Source organism: Mastomys coucha, unplaced genomic scaffold (genome assembly GCF_008632895.1).
Source record: "Mastomys coucha isolate ucsf_1 unplaced genomic scaffold, UCSF_Mcou_1 pScaffold13, whole genome shotgun sequence".
Classification (NCBI taxonomy): Eukaryota; Metazoa; Chordata; class Mammalia; order Rodentia; family Muridae; genus Mastomys; species Mastomys coucha.
The window spans coordinates 32,487,660-32,493,955 of NW_022196895.1; positions in this window are offsets into that span (position 1 = coordinate 32,487,660).

The following is a 6,296-nucleotide window of genomic DNA, read 5'->3' on the forward strand; positions in this document are numbered from 1 at the left end:
AAAAAAAAAAAAAGAAAGAAAGAAAGAAAGAAAGAAAGAAAGAAAGAAAGAAGGAAACACCTTTGTAAATGGTTTCCGTTTATATCTACCAAAAACCTTATGAAATGTATGAAGTTCCAGACTATTTTTTATCTCGTGTGTGTGTGTGTGTGTGTGTGTGTGTGTGTGTGTGTGTGTGCAGGTCAGAGGACAACTTTGGGTTGAAACAACATCTTTCTTGTTTCTGTCACTGTGCAGCCTACTCAGCATTGCTAGCTCACTGTCTCCGGCCTTTTATGCGGATTCCAAGACTCAAACCCAGAGGTCGGCTTTGTCTGTTGTCCTCTGTCGCTCCCCACCTTATTTTTTGAGACAGTCTTTTACTGGGTCAGGAACTGGCTGACTGTCAGGACTGGCTGGCCAGTGAGCCATGGGAACTTCCTGTCTTCTCCCTCCAATACCAGGACCACAGACATGGCCTACACTCAACTTCTTACATGGGTGCTGGGATGCTGAACTCTGACACTCGTGCGGTAAGTATTTTACTCACTGAACCCTCTCTCTAGCCTTGAACAACAGCAATGCATTTTTTTATTCATTCAATGAATATTTATCAAATATCTGCCAGGCCCCTTCTCAGTCCTCGAAATACAGCCATATCAAAAGGAGCAATTCCCTGGCCTCGCAGAGCAACATTCTCTTGAAGAAAGACAAACAAGGGGAAAAAAATCATATAAGTAAATGTCAGTACATGGTGGCCCATACCTGTAATCCCAATACTTGGGAGGTAGAGGCTGGAGGTTTGGGAGTTCAAAGCCAGCCAGGTTGCATGAGACTATGTCTCTTTCACATATACAAATATATATATTTGAATAAGAAAATAGAAAAAAAAAATGGTTAGATGGGCCTAGAGAGATGGGTCAGCAGCCAAGCACAACCAGCATCTATACGGCAGCTCACAACTGTCTATACTCCAGTTATAGGAAATCTGACATCCTCTTCTGGCCTCCATCAGCAGAAGCAAAATACACATACACATAAAATACTTAAAATATATAGAGAGATAAATATAGATGGGTGGAAGTCACCTAAATGTGGGACATTTTCAGGACGATGAAACATTTGGAGCAAGAGTTGAAAAAAATTAAAAGGAGCCAGCAAAGAACTGACTAGAGAGTATTCCAGACAGAGGAAATCAAGAGAGCTCAGAATTTGGAACCAAGGCGATGACTCATTTGGTGAAGGGCTTGCCTTGCACAAGAACCTCAGTTTAGTGCCCAGAATCAATGAAAAAAATTTTAATCAGAGCCTTATAGCCTTGGGGAGGTAGAGACAAACTAAGTACTGAGACTTGCTGGCTAGCTACCCAGCCTATTTGGAAAGTTCTAGTGAGAGACCTTCTCTTGAAGAAATAAAACCTTGGGGGATGGAGAGGCAGCTCAGAAATTTAGGGTACCTGAGTTTGATTCCCAGCACCCACATCAGGAGACTCATAATTGCTTGTAACTCCAGCAGCAGGGACTCTAATGCCCCTGCCCTTCATAGGCACTGGAATGTGCCCACACACACAGACGCTTCCATACATAGTTAAACATTTCCCCTCTCCTCCCTCCCTCCTCCTCCCTCTCTCATCCCCCTCCCTCTCCTCTTCCTCTCCTCCTCCCTCTCTCCCTCCTTCCTTCTCTGTGTTACCTGCAAAACGATATCCAGAGTTGCCCTCTGTCTTCTGCATGCACTCATTCACACACATACACACATACACACATACATACACTCACAAACAGTTTAAAATGGGGCAAGGTTGGCCTATTGGAAAAACAAATACAAAGAATCAATGAGTCTAGATGATAGATGATGGCTTCAGAGAGATGAATGAGGTCAGATCATGGTCAGATTAGAACCTCATTTTGAGTGTGATTGGAAGCCACTAAATCATTTCATATTGCCTATTTTTTAATTTTCCTGTGTATACTGTGGGGTGTGTTACATTGTATGTGTGTGGTGTGTCTGTATATAGTGTAGCCGTTGGTATGTGCACATGTGCATATGGGCTTATGTGTACCTGAGTGCAGAGGGCACAAATGTTGTCTTCTCTTGACTTCGAGCTTTTTTTATGTTTTTTGAGAAGAGTCTCCTTATTTATCTGGATGAGCTGGCTAATGATCTCCAGGGATCCACCTGTCTCTGCCCACTCAGCACTAGTGTTGTATACTGTTCCACCATGGCTATCTTTTTTTTTTTTAAAGAGTTATTTATTTATTTATTGTATGTAAGTACACTGTAGCTGTCTTCAGACACTCCAGAAGAGGGCATCAGATCTCATTATGGATGATTGTGAGCCACCATGTGGTTGCTGGGATTTGAACTCAGGACCTTTGGAAGAGCAGTCAGTGCTCTTAACCCCTGAGCCATCTCTCCAGCCCCATGGCTATCTTTTTATGTGGGTTCTGGGGATTGGGACTCAGGTCCTCATGCTTAAATAGTGCTCGCTTTATAGACTGAGCTGTCTCTCCAGCCCTGGAAGCCACTAAATAATTTCAAGTGAAATATTGATATGATCTCATTTTCAAAGGAACAGTGTAGGTTCTAAACAGGGAATGAAATGGAGAGATCAATAGTGGGAGCCAGACAACCAGTTAGGACAGTGTCGCAACAGGCCAGTGAAGAGATGGTAATGACAGCTGAGCTATTGCTTTATTATGGAGTTGGCTTCCCCAATGTAATGTATTAAATGAATATATTCAGATTATCGTTATATGTCAACTTTAGCTCAATAAAGCTCTTTCTTAAAAAAAAAAGTGGCATCCAACACTCAAGAGATAGAAACATGAAAATTTTGCATTTAGGCCAACCTGGACTACACAGTGAGTTCAAGGTCATCTACATAGGCCAGCCTGGACTATTTGGTGAAACTCTAACTCAAAACAGAAACACTGCTAATTTTTTTTTCAAGACAGGGTTTCTCTGTATAGTCCTGGCTGTCCTGGAACTCACTCTGTAAACCAGGCTGGCCTCCAACTCAGAAATCTGCCTGCCTCTGCCTCCCAAGTGCTGGGATTAAAGGTGTGCACCACCACCATCAGACTGACTGCTAAATTTTTGACCTAGTCAAACTACTGGAAACTTTCCTGCCAGGGGAGAAAAAAAGCATGCATGTAGTGTCTGTGTACTCTGTAGGAATAACAACCCTCACCCTTGTGAGTAAACAGGATTTAATGCCAATTCAGTTGCTGTAACAGAGACCCAAAATAGTCACTGCTCACAGATAGAACCTGTCTCTCTCCATCAGCCATGCACACATAAACAGTCTAAGACAAGTATATGAGCCCCAAGCCCCTTCTGTCTTACACAGATCCAAGTGATCCAAGAACTACTTGTCATTTTGGTGTCCACAGTCTAGCTTGAAGGAAGAAGAGAAAGCTCCCTCTCTCCTTTCTCTCATCCTCTTTGTTCAGAGAAAAGCTTTCTTCTTCTCCTTTTCCTTCTCCTCCTTCTCCTCCTCTTTCTTCTTCTCTTTCCTCTTCCCCTTCTCCTTCCCCTTCTCCTTCTCCTCCTTCTCCTCCTTCTTCATCTAGGTTTGAATATTGGTACATGCGTCTGTATGTTTATATTTATTCATGTCCATACATGTTGAGGGCTGTGTGTTTAGGTCAGATATCAACATTAGGTATCTTTTTGATCATTTTCCACTTAATATTTTGAATCAGTGATTCTCACTGAATTTGACAACACAGCTAGACTGGCTTGCCAGCAAGCTCCAGGGATCTGCCTATCTACGCCTCCCAACACTGGGATTAGAGACGCACATTGCTGCACCAGGCTCTTTACATGGGCTCTGAGGATTTGAACTCAGGTCTTCACATTTGCACAGCAAGCATTTTACCCACCTCACCAAATCTCAACCCTTATTTTATGTTTTGTTTGCTTGTTTGTTTGTTTGGTTGATTGGTTGGTTGGTTGGTTTTGTTTTGTTTTGAGGCAGAATCTCATATAATCTAAGCTGGCTTGAGCTTGTTATATAGCTAAGAATGGCCTTGAACTTCTGACCTTCGCACCTCTACCTCCCAAGTGCTAAGGTCTCAGACCTGTGCCATCATGCCAGGTTACTTTGTGGGTAGCAGGGTTTTGTTGTTATTGTGGTATGTATATCAGTGTCTGGGTATGGTGCTGGGGACTGACCTATGGCCTTGTACTTGCATGCAAGTGTCTTGCCACTGAGTGATAGCCCCCATCCCTATTGCGTGTGGGGGTGTTATTTATTTATTTACTTATTTATTTATAGGCCTTACACTCACACAGGTCCTCTACTTCGGACTCCCAAGTGCTGGATGGCAGTGGAGCATCAATATACATAGCTTTACAGAGATTCATAACTACAAAAAGTTTAGAAATTACCATGAACACAATTAGCACAATTATTGGCAATAATTAGCAGAATCAAGAGTCAACTAATAGCCAGGTGCAGTGACACATCATGCCTTTAATACCAGCACTTGAGTTCTAAGTGGTGAGTTCCAAGACAACCAGGACCACATAGAGAGATCCTGTCTCAACTCCCCACCCCACTACCAAAAGAGAACCGTCTAATATCTATCACTTGAGATATAATACACATTAATATAGTTTTCTAGCTTTACCTATTAGCTTCTCATAGTCTACTTTTTAACACATCTAGAAATAACACAAAATAACATAAAACAGAATTACTAAATAGTTTTAAATTATTCTACTTTCTATATCAGTGAGTACGTCTATTTTAAAACCCTTTCCAAATCAAATGACTTTTTAATGTTATACTTTTGATTATAAAAATGCTAAGCACAAAATAGAATTTAAATGCATTAAATTTTAAATGAAGCAGAAAGTACTGGCTCATGCTTATAATTCCAGCACTTAGGAGGTAGAGGCATGAAGACCAGAGGTTCAGTGTCAGCCTAGGCTGTGTACACAGCAAGTTCCAGGCCAGCATGGGTTACATGAGACCCTGTCTCAACCTGCCTCTCCTCCCCAAAATGTTTGTTCTCTCTCTGTCGCCCCCCCCTTTCTTTTTCTTTTAATTACAGGGCCTGGAGAGATACCTGAGTGGTTAAGAGCACTGACTGCTCTTCCAGAGGACCCAGGCTCTATTCCCAGCACCCACATGACCACGCACAACCTTCTGTAGCTGCAGTTCCAGGGGATCCGATGGCCTCTTCTGGTCAGTGTGGATACTGCAAGTACATGGTACACAGCCATCCAGTCAGGCAAAACACCCATATACATAAAACTAAAAACGACAGTAGTAATATAAGTCCACAAAGAATTTGACAAATAATATCGAATGAGGTAAGGCTTATTAAATGCTTTATAAGTCTAGAATTTTGCTTCTTTTTGTTTGTCTTTGAGACATGGCCTCACTCTGTAGCTCTGGTTATGACAACATAGAAATCTACCTGCCTCTGCCTCAGGAAAGCTGGGATTAAAGACACTTACCACACCTGGCTTATTCTTCCTTTGTTTGTTTGTTTGTTTCTTCGATTAAAGGCATGCGCCACCACTGCCCCATGCTAGTGTGAATTTATGTGTACCATTTGCATTGGTGCCCCAGAGAAGGCATCAGATATCAGATCCCCTGGAAATGGTGTAGGGTCCCAACCCCCTAGTTCACTTCATTCTTGTCTGTACAGTTTAAAACACCCAAACACCAAGCTGGTGAGATGTCTCAACTGCTAAAGATGCTTGCCACCAAAACTGACAAGTTGGCAGAAGCAATTCCTGAAAGTTGTCCCTGGACCTCCTCAGGAACTTCATTTTCTGTGCACACGCGCACACACACACACACACACCACTTTTTAAATGTAATTTTTAACATTTTAAAATTAAAAATTAAAAACTCAAAGCATTAAATTAGTAAGAAAGAAACATAATAAGATGAACAGATGGGGCTGGAGAGATGGATCAGAAGTTAAGAGCACACACTGTCCTTCCTGAGTGTGGAGGTTTGAATAATTTGAATAAGAACGGCCCCCATAGGTTCATACATTCAAATACTTAGTCACTGAGGAATGAACTCTTTCATAGGCTTAGAAGGATTGGGAGGCATGGCCTTGTTCAAGAAAGCCTGGCACAGGAGGTCGGCTTTGATGTTTCTAAAACCCATACCAGGTTCAGGGTCTCTCTCTGCCTATGGATCCAGACATAGCTCTCAGGTACTGCTCCAATGCCTCTCTATGTTCCATCATGCTCCTGGCCATGATGATAATAGACTGAGCCTCTAAAACTGTAAGCCAGCCCTCAGTTAAATGCTTCTTCTTTATATGAGTTGCTGTGGTCATGGT